General features: G+C 36.1%; 1 pseudogene; it reads right to left on the bottom strand.

Annotated features, from left to right (window-relative positions):
• Window positions 1–538: 538 nt before the first annotated feature.
• LOC107727985 (taste receptor type 1 member 1-like) lies at window positions 539–11,354 on the bottom strand (annotated as a pseudogene).
• Between the last annotated feature and the right edge of the window lie 84 nt (window positions 11,355–11,438).

Here is an 11,438-nt window from a genome sequence, read left to right as displayed (position 1 = left end):
CTAAAAAAAAAAAAAAAAAGGAGGAATGTCATTGGTCTGCCACAGTGTGTCGCTGGTCAACAATGACCAAATCGCCTTTTGTTTTGTGTGTCATTCAGTGCTTTTTTTATAATCAACAGCAATAAAAATAAATAGCAAGGTTTTCTTGGGTTTGGGCCAGTGTCCAATTCCATCATGCAGCTTGTGCCAGTACACTGCATAACTGATGGTTGGATCATAATTTTCATCGTATTTTACCTGGCGGTCATTAATTGGAAAATCCAACTTCTTAATTTCTCTCATAAGCTATGGTGAAGTATGTTCAAATAAAAAAGACAAATAATTAACAAATAATAATAATATTATAACATGAATAGCATAAATATTATTGATTTATTTATTCATCATTTTAATAATACATAATAGTATAAATGATAAAAAAATATATATACTTATTATTTATCTAATTAATCAAAACTTTGCAAAATCTTTTCATTAATTAAAATGTATTCACTTACCATGTATGACTTGGTCTTTGTGTTTTTTGGGCATACTACATTCATGTCACACTGCAGAACGTTAGATAGATGGCGAAGGAGAATGAGGGATTCTCGTTTATAATCTCTTCTGCGGTCAACAATGGGCAGTAATCACAAACTTAATGACATGCCTTACTCTCACTCTGGACGTTACTCTCAGTGTTATAGGCATTAATTGTTCTCCTGTCTTTATAGACAAAGTCATCAAATCCAGGCAAAGATAACAATCTCTAATGCCAATGACTGTGCCAATGTTCCCAATTCCTGGCTCTCTTGGAAGCTGCTGATTGATAGCCCAGGATTCACTCTCAATCCATACTTTGTCTCGGATGTTCTCCGCTATGGCTGTTTTGATTATGTTTACTGCATATTGTGGTACAGCGAAAACAACAATGACATTGATGTTGAGCATATCAATCTTTTTAAGTGTTAGACTGTAGTTTGCCCTTTGGCTAAAAGCCTCTTGATAGGCCAAACAAATGCCAGTATTGCTGATATACTTGTTTAACAGATTTAGTCCATCTGAACTGTAATTGTTTTGGCTACCAAGAAAGGCAACCCAGTTCCATCCAAACCATCTTGGGTTTGGGCCAGTGTCCAATTCCATCATGCAGCTTGTGCCAGTACACTGCATAACTGATGGTTGGATCATAATTTTCATCGTATTTTACCTGGCGGTCATTAATTGGAAAATCCAACTTCTTAATTTCTCTCATAAGCTATGGTGAAGTATGTTCAAATAAAAAAGACAAATAATTAACAAATAATAATAATATTATAACATGAATAGCATAAATATTATTGATTTATTTATTCATCATTTTAATAATACATAATAGTATAAATGATAAAAAAATATATATACTTATTATTTATCTAATTAATCAAAACTTTGCAAAATCTTTTCATTAATTAAAATGTATTCACTTACCATGTATGACTTGGTCTTTGTGTTTTTTGGGCATACTACATTCATGTCACACTGCAGAACGTTAGATAGATGGCGAAGGAGAATGAGGGATTCTCGTTTATAATCTCTTCTGCGGTCAACAATGGGCAGTAATCACAAACTTAATGACATGCCTTACTCTCACTCTGGACGTTACTCTCAGTGTTATAGGCATTAATTGTTCTCCTGTCTTTATAGACAAAGTCATCAAATCCAGGCAAAGATAACAATCTCTAATGCCAATGACTGTGCCAATGTTCCCAATTCCTGGCTCTCTTGGAAGCTGCTGATTGATAGCCCAGGATTCACTCTCAATCCATACTTTGTCTCGGATGTTCTCCGCTATGGCTGTTTTGATTATGTTTACTGCATATTGTGGTACAGCGAAAACAACAATGACATTGATGTTGAGCATATCAATCTTTTTAAGTGTTAGACTGTAGTTTGCCCTTTGGCTAAAAGCCTCTTGATAGGCCAAACAAATGCCAGTATTGCTGATATACTTGTTTAACAGATTTAGTCCATCTGAACTGTAATTGTTTTGGCTACCAAGAAAGGCAACCCAGTTCCATCCAAACCACCGTATGATGTGAATAATCATCTCTATCATGTCTTTGTTGCTAGGAACTGTTCTTATAAAAGAAGGATACTGAAGTTTATTGCTCAATGCATAGCTAGAAGCTCCATAATTCACCTTTGAAAGAGAAGAAATCACTATATTATAAACAATTAACTTACTGTAGCATTATATAGTAAACTTGGTATTTCTGAATAAAGAGTAGGAAATATGTGTTTAGGTATTTTGTTTTGTAAAACGAAATGAAATGTACCATTGGTATAAGGCCCATTGTAATCAGTGGTGCAATAGTAATAGTGCTTGTGCTTCTGTATGGCCCTGTTAAAGCAATTACTTGAGTTTTTCTTTAGGTTTTATTGAGCCTTTCTTTGAGATAAAAGTTAAAACTGAAGAGAAGTTCTTTGTATTAGAACAGTGGTCAAAAATGTCATAGCCCAGAGAAACATTTGGCAGAAGAGTGGTGGAGTTATTCATCTCCTCAATAGCAAACCTCATCACTTGCAACATCTGATAGCCAGATGCAGAGGTACTGTGCCTAAAAAACACCAATGTGAATGTTACTCGCATGTAATTGAATATTCAGTTTAAAAATATGAGATGCTTTTTCGATTTAAAATACTGTGTAGCGATAACCCTAGACTAGAAAAAGGTCTTTACTTACCTGAAACATTCAGTGTTCTCCTGAGTGAAAAGGGGTGTCACTTGGTCAATTTCATGTAACACAAAAAGGCCACCCAATAAATAATCTCCCTCCAAGCTGAAGTCAGACGTGGAATGTGGCCAAGAAATTTTGAAAAAGTAACAACTGGTAAAACACAAAAGGAAAACGCAAATTCTAATGAGAAGCATGTTTTAAGATGAACCGCTGGTCATGAAACAGGTATGTGCAGTGGCTAGCCGTTTGAGAGAAGTGAGACTCATATAGTACTCTTAATTTGCTTAAAACACATTTCTATTTGCTTAAACCACTCTATTCACTGATTCAAATGCCTAATTCCATATCTAAACTCACGAAGCATATGTCAATCAGTTAAGTAGAGCATTACACCACAAACATCTCCTCACCTCATACATAAATTTACAAATTAAATCAAACTCTTGTGAAACAAACTAATCTTCTGAGCTCTCATCAGTGGTTTTATAGGTGGATTAGAGTCCCAAAGGTTTCTCAGTTCAGAGATGGTGAGGAAGTAAAAAAAAGATCAATGTGTATACATTATGAGATTTTATGAGTGTTAATGCGATTACTGTGGTGTTACATCACATTTTGAGTATAAAATACAGTTAATGCCCTCCCTTAAGGCTGAAAATGCTGAAAACATCAATTCATAGATTTCCAATGGACTAGGCAAAAAACAGCAACACTATCTGTTGTTTCATAAAATCCTACTGAATTAGGGAAACAGTGACCTTAAAGGGGTCATATGATGTTGCTAAAAAGAACATTATTTTATAAAGAATATCTCTTTGGATTTTTGAGAATTTGAGACTTTAGTCTTTGCAACTTTACAGATCTTCTTTATGCACCAAGAGCTTGTAACACTCCAAAGAGAAAGGAAAAATTTAAATCGCATCATATGACCCCTTTAAAACAGGAAGGTTATTCGCATATATTTTACATATGCATTCAATTTGCTTAACCCAGTTCCTGCAGCAATTTAAATGCTTTTGCATATCTGTCAATAATATAGATATGTCACACAAGTCTCACATTACACAACCAGTGTCACACAGATTTCTAAGAAAGGATATTCTGCACAGGAACTAGATTGTCTATAATGTATTATAATGCAATTTTTATACTATAGACACTATGAATGCAAATAGTTAGCTTACAGATAACATTAACTTTTTAGAAAGTCTATGAGTATGAAAATAGTCATATCTCTCCTCATCATTAAGGATGCACTGATGTTTGTTTATGAGCTTTTGCAACATAGAAGAAAAAATCAAAACAGCTTTAAACAGAAAACACGTCATTCATGCCATCAGAAAAAAAAAAACACATTTACATCATGAGGATAGCCGCTAGCCCAGTGCTTAATTTGCTTAATTTGTACTTTGTGCCTTGAAATAAAACTGCTTAAAGGCACATTGTTTGGTGCTATTTTAAAAACTTTTACACAAGAATAAATTGTGTTTTTGTGAAGAGTCATCTAAATTGTGTTTTTTATGAACAATAAGGTCAAACTTTATATAAGGTGTCTTTAACTAATATGTACTTATGTTAAAAATTAACTGTTATTAAATATACTTATTGTGTTCCTGTATTGCAAAACAGTTTAGCTGCTATAGATGTGTGATACAGTTAAAAATAGGGACAGGTTTTACGGTATAGTTAGAGTAAGAGTGGTTTAAGGGGTAGGGTCAAGTTTAATTATAAAATAGATGTAACTACAGAAATTAAAGGGGTCCTATATTTACCCTTTTTACAAGATGTATATATTCAGTTGTTTCCAGAATGTGTTTGTAAAGTTTCAGCTCAAAATACACCACAGAACATCTAATATCCCATGCTGTTAATACCTCTTTTTGGGTGGAAGTAAAAACGTGCTGTTTTCATGTGTGTCTTTAAATGCAATAAGCTGCTGCTATTCACCGCCCCTTTCCAGAGGAGGGATGTGGCTTTACGGCTAGGTGCCTCGGTTATCTGCTTTGGAACAACAAACAAAACCCTTTTCACCCCAGAAAGCCAGCTCTTTCACGTCAACTGTCAAAAACACACAAAGTTCACATAAATACAGTTGGTTGTGCCTGCGAACAGCAGTATGTGTGTCAGTATATTAAATTAGTGTCTCTGGGGCTCATCTAGTTGTCTTGGTCTCCGCTGAAATTCAGGGCTGTCGAGGTCATCTCTAGCTCCTGATCCACCATCTGGGCCATTCTGTTCATTATGACTGATTTAAGTTTCTCTTGTGTTGTTGTTCAGTTGTCAGTTACCGTTTGTGTTAAAGTTGTGTTTGGTTATCTGAGCTTGGGTTTATCTTTGAATTTATTAAAGACTATTTGCCTGTATCTTTGTCTTTGTGTGCTTAACCACAACAGATGCTGACAAATGCACCAACATATATGCATATAATTAATAAGTTGACAGTTGTCACAACAACAAATGTAAGCTATACCTAACTCAGATGTTCTTTTCTTTTTGTTAATAATTAAATTATTTAATTTACAACCAATTCCTTCATTTAAAACTAAACTTTTAATCATTATGTTATTTATATTGGTATATTAATTATTTGGCATTAGTAGCCTACCTGAGGGTGCTTCTGAAATTTGTGATACACACCTAGTTTGACAGATATTTTTGTCCCGTCCACTGCAATTTCAAGAATGAATCCCGCATTTATATGCAGATTTAACTCACACTGAAAAATTAGTCAAACAGTATTATTCAAACATCATTACTCAAGTAATTACTCAAAATTACTCACTTAATTGGTCAATTACTCAAAAATGAAAAAAAAAATGAGAAGGATGCAATTCTCCAGAAATTGTGGAATTAAGGGGTGACCATCTAACAATTAAATCCTTTGTTAACAATAGTCAGCAGGGTCTCAAAAAACTGTCTGAGAAGAAAATATGCATATTAGCTGCAAAAGAATTAAGGTGAAGAATTCAGTGGTAAATCACCAAAATCTCAAGCGCCACTATTTTCCAGAACTGCAACCTGCCAGGAGTCACCAGAAGTAAAAGCCAAGATGTAAGTTCATCAGAGATTTGCTAGGTGAGGAAGGCTGATACACAACCACCACCTAATAAGAATTTATAAGCTGAATTGTCATGAAATACATAAAGACTGATACTTAGGTTTTATATATAACCTTTTATGTATAGTATAGAGAAAGGCACTATATAGGGAGGGTAGGAAATTAACATATTCACAATGATGTAAATTGCACAAAGTGGTGATATTATATGGCTTTGTTTGCAAGTTAATACCAGGATTACAGTTTATCTGGACAAAGTCCGCTCTAGTATTGCTTTATTACACCTAGTCAAGTATTAACATTGTGAATGACTCTATTTTGACCATTGACCTAGACTTACTGTCACTGTATAATCAAATTTGTGACCAACTGTACAAAAAAGTTTACACAAAACAATCTGACATACAGTAATCCACTATTGAAAATAGGACATCTTACTGAGAATAATACACAGATGTCAGTCACCAGTGACAAAAACCATGAACAAGAGAAAGAGTTCAAAGAGGGCAGTTTTTTTTCTTAAATATTCAGTGAAGAAAGTTAGTTTAGTGCATGTAGGTACAAGGGCGGTTCCAGACCACAGTAACTGGGGCCACTTGTGCTTTTAGGGGGCAAAATTTAAAAAAAAAATTTTTTAACCTACTTTCAGTATTATTCATTCAGACATTTTTCACCATGTCATGTATTACTGCGATCCCTAGAACTAATCTATAACAATTTCAACTAAAATTAATGTTTCATCATGTTTAATTTATTTGACAAATAATTTTGTATTGTAGTGTCAGGGGCATCATGCTCTCATTATTTTTGAGGGGGCACGAGTGAAGGTGGGGCTCTCATCAGGGATTGAAATTAACTTTTTCACTCACCAGCCAATTTGGCTACTAAATTTTTAGGTTACCGGCCATTCATAACTTCTAATAGCCAAAAAAAAAAAAAAAAAAACACTGGGCGTGACAAAGCGACCGTTGCAAATCATTTTGTGTCAGTACTAGGGGTGTGCGATATTGACAAAAAATAATATCTCAATATTTTCTGAGATTTTATCGATAAAGATATTTAGACGATATTTTGCTGAGTGTGTTATTGTACTGATATAAGGACTACCGTGGACAGCTGACTCCTAAAGTTTTTGATATTCTTCATATTCTGTGTGGTCAGTTCACAGCACTGATAGAAATTTATCTTTTCCAATATGTTTAAATTGATTTTTACCTTTTATGGGCATTTTTTACTTTATAAAGCAATCGGTCACTGTTAAGTGAGTCATTGCGAATGAACCGAATCATTTAAACGGTTGATTCATTCAGGAAGAAACAACGTCATGTTGCTCAGAGACGCACAACAGTGCTGTGGCTGTGTTTGGAATGATTTTTGTTGGCGAAATAGAGCAAAGACAGCCAATATGGTGTCTAAAACGTAGCCTAATTCTCTTGATATTAACTTATTGTTTATTGAACTGTTGTATAAAATCAATATCACATTTGTAACCATGCTGATTTTTTAAGAAAAAAACGGCACTCTTTGTGTGATATTGATTAACTGTATGAATTGATATAAATATATACATTTTCTGCCCCCTTATCTTGAATTATGTGATCATTCTTAATGCATATTAATAGACTGAATCATGCAGTGAAAGATCACACTCTAAATGCGCACGTCACTAGCCTGTGTTGGTCTAACCAGACTTCATCACGTCGCGTATGCGTGCCTCTGTAGGTGTGTTTTGTTTGGTTCTTGCAATATACTCGATAATGTCATGATGTCTCACAAGTTAAGTATTTGCGCTAAACCTGCGCAGATTTGGCTTGCATGAACTTCCCCAAGAAATTAATGAGTGAACATAACTTACGAAAAGTAACCCGCCAAATTGGCCAGTGATTTGACAGCGTTACCCGCCACAGCTGATTTTTAGCATTTGGTGGGTTGGCAGGTGTTAATTTCAAACCCTGGCTCTCATGCTTGTCATGTGACACACAACGGCAACGATACCACTATAACTGATATAGGCTTGTTTTATAATTTTTTTTTTTATTCGAATATTCCCAAACTATATCATAAAATATCTTGATTCTCAAATATGTGTAAGTAAATGCATTTTGCACCTTTATAGATTATGTTAGTTGGCAATGGGTAAATAAGTAGCCTAACTGTAATCTGTTAACTATGCATAAAAATCCATCTTTTTATTTAAGTACCAGATATGGGTGTCATACCATAAAATATTTTTAATACGACTGACTCAGTATTTAATGTGAATTTAATAAAAACATTGCAAGTTACTAATTAGCCTATAACACTTTCATAGTACAGAAAGAGAGCAAAGAATGTTTACATTATCAAAGAACATTTTCACTTCAGTCTAGCAAGTTTAAGCACTCTCAAAAACTTATATAGTTTACATAAACTGCATTTCACCCAAAATAGTTTGGTGTAATATGATTCCAAATTTGGGGGGCCAAGCTTGTTGACAGGGGGGCACTACCGCCCCTGTGTAGGTATGGAAACACTGTATGATTGCTGTTTGAGCAGTATATAACACTACAGTAAGGTTGTGTATACATTAATGACACAAACATTACCCTTAAAGCTATTTAAATTGTGACTTCTGTAAATTTGGCATGCACAATTTTTTTTTTTTTAAAGATGATTTTATGGGGTTTATGCATCTTTTATAGATAGGACAATAGAGAGAGACAACAGGAAAGCATTAGGAGGAGAGAGGGAGCGGCAAAGGACCTCGAGACGGGAATCGAACTCGGGTCGCCGTGAGCACAGTTGCACCGTATGTAACCACGAGGCTATTGGTGCTGTAAGGATAAAAGAAACTATGTTTTGAGCTTTAATTAAGTTGTACGTAGTTATATTAACTATCGCGGGCTAGACAAGGGGTTCTAGCAGAACCACTGATTAATGTTTTGAGCTTTAATTAAGTTGTACGTAGTTATATTAACTATCGGGGGCTAGGCAAGGGGTTCTAGCAGAACCGCTGATTAATGTTTTGAGCATTACATGGGTAACTGTAGTGGGCTAAACAGAACTACTACTTAAAGCATGGGCGACCCATTAAACAGTATTAGTCATAAACCTCTGGCTAAGGATCAGACTGGGCGAGTTTGTGATCGTGGGGCCCACGCATAGCGGCCGCCGTGAGGCACCCTAAGCGACATAGATTCCTAATGAACGAGTAAATATAAAGTAAAGAGTTAACTAGAATAATCGAATGTCAGAATAATTAGAGACCGACAAACAACCAATTTGCCTTTCAACCTAAATTCGAGGTCATACTAAAATGGAGTCAGATTAGATAATAAAATGGAGTCAGATTTGAGTTAAACCTAAATTGAATAACTCTGCGCGCTGAAAAGACCGAACACGCAAGAAACCTTCATCCACCACTGGATACCTTCATTGGGCCAAGTGTGTGGACCTTACAGTACCTGCGCGCGAGCGAACCATCCGCAGGAGTGCCGAAGCAATTATTTATTTCTACAGTAACTACATTGAACTAACAGCGATATAAACACTTGAAAAACATAGTCTGCAATGTCACCTCACAGTTAGTTTACCCGTAAAATCAGTAAACACTATGTGAGATTAAAATTTCATTTCAGTGCACTTTGGAACAGTCCTAACAGCGTGACTTCTTCTCTTGAAAAGTGGCTTTGTATCGAATGCTCAACAGCACCAACTACAGGCTTTAGTGACACGCAGGCAACTACAGACACACAGCCTTTGGTGATGTGATCCTGAAAGATTATAATAAATATGTATTGTATAAATGGCTTGCGTGTATGGCCCCTTTAAGACTTCACGCCACTTGGGTGTATTGCCCCTTTAAGACCTTACGCTACTTCAAGTGACGCAGCAAAAAACTGTTTTCAAGAAGAAATGGCGAACCGTTTCGAATTGGAGTATAATATGTGTGCGTGCCTCCTATAAAGTGAGTTATTTATCGCAGATATACATTTAGGAGTGAGTTTATGTTGTAGTTTGTTCTATTTCATTTAATTGAAGTTATGGTAATTAAGTTTGTACGAGTGTGTGTTTAATAAGCACTTTTTTCACGCATGTTTACATTTTACCTGTCAGATTTGATGATTGCCTTGATTGTACTGCTTTATGTTTAGAGTGTTAATTAAGTTGTACGTAGCTATATTAATATCGGGGTCTAGACAAGGGGTTCTAGAAGAACCGCTGATTAATGTTTGAGTATTACATGGGTAACTGTAGGGGGCTAAACAGACCTACTATTTAAAGCATATTAAATAGTATTAGCCACAAACCTCTGGCTAAGGATCAGACTGGCGAGTTTGATCGTGGAGCCCACGCATAGCGGCCGCCGTGAGGCATCCTAAATAACAGAGATTCCTAATGAACGAGAAAATACAAAGTAAAGAGTTAACTAGAATAATCAAATGTCAGAAGAGTAATAATAATAATTAGAGACCGACAAACAACCAATTTGCCTTTCAACCTAAATTTGAGGTCATACTAAAATGGAGTCAGATTAGATAATAAAATGGAGTCAGATTTGAGTTAAACCTAAAGTGAATAACTCCGCGCACTGAAAAGACCGAACACGCAAGAAACCTTCATCCACCACTGGATACCTTCCTTGGGCCAAGTGCGTGGACCTTACAGTGCCGACACTAATTAATTTTTAAATATAAAAAAAAAGTGCTGTAACATCAAGAACTAACTATGATACACTAATGGTAATACATTAACTGCTAATGATAATGAAGTAATGGTATGGTTTCCAACCACATTCCTGGAGCACCCAGCACTGCACATTTAGCATGTCTCAATTGTTTATTTCAGGGGCTGGTTGCATAAATGCATAAAAGGTTTAGACTGGTCTTACAAGAGACTTGATATATATACATATATATATATATATATATATATATACAACATTTCGTTCTGGTTCTCAAATCTGATTGGTTGAGAACCGTGAGATATTGTACTGGTATCGCCACAGGAACGCCCTTTCACCGTTTGTATCACTCCGCTTCCAGTATTTCTCACATCGAGTGTCATCATCATGGTGGACACCCAAATCCACAAAAATTTTTAAATAATACTGTTTTTGTGTCACGGAATGTAGTTTTAAGAGTTTTTTAGGTGAGAATGTACTTGTTTAGACTTCAAATATACGGTTTGTTAATAAAATATTAACAGACCCTCTCGCTCTCTCGGAACCAGTAATCGACAGAAGGGACATCCGACGGTTCCCCGGACCAGGGGAATAGGGGAGGCTGGTACCCGAGTACGCACTGGAAGGGAGTGAGTCCAGTGGATGGCTGACGGAGAGAGTTCTGGGCGTACTCGGCCCAGCCTAGGAACTGGTTCCAAGAGTTCTGGTGGCCATGGCAGCAGGTTCGAAGGAAACGCCCGATTTCCTGAATTTTCCTCTCCGTCTGCCCATTGGATTGGGGATGGTAACCTGAGGAGAGGCTTATGGTCACACCTAGGAGGGAAAAGAATGCCTTCCATACCCTGGAGATGAACTGTGGGCCACGGTCTGAGACAATGTCCTCGGGGATCCCAAAGTATCTGAAGACGTTGTTAAACATGATTTCAGCGGTCTCCATGGCTGTGGGTAGACCCTTGAGGGGGAGAAGACGGCAAGATGTAGAGAATCGATCAATGACTACAAGAACACATGTGTTACCATC

The sequence above is a fragment of the Sinocyclocheilus rhinocerous genome, unplaced genomic scaffold (genome assembly GCF_001515625.1).
Source record: "Sinocyclocheilus rhinocerous isolate Xijiao unplaced genomic scaffold, SAMN03320098_v1.1 scaffold1599, whole genome shotgun sequence".
In the NCBI taxonomy this organism is placed as follows: Eukaryota; Metazoa; Chordata; class Actinopteri; order Cypriniformes; family Cyprinidae; genus Sinocyclocheilus; species Sinocyclocheilus rhinocerous.
This window is presented reverse-complemented; position numbering and strand designations above follow the sequence as displayed.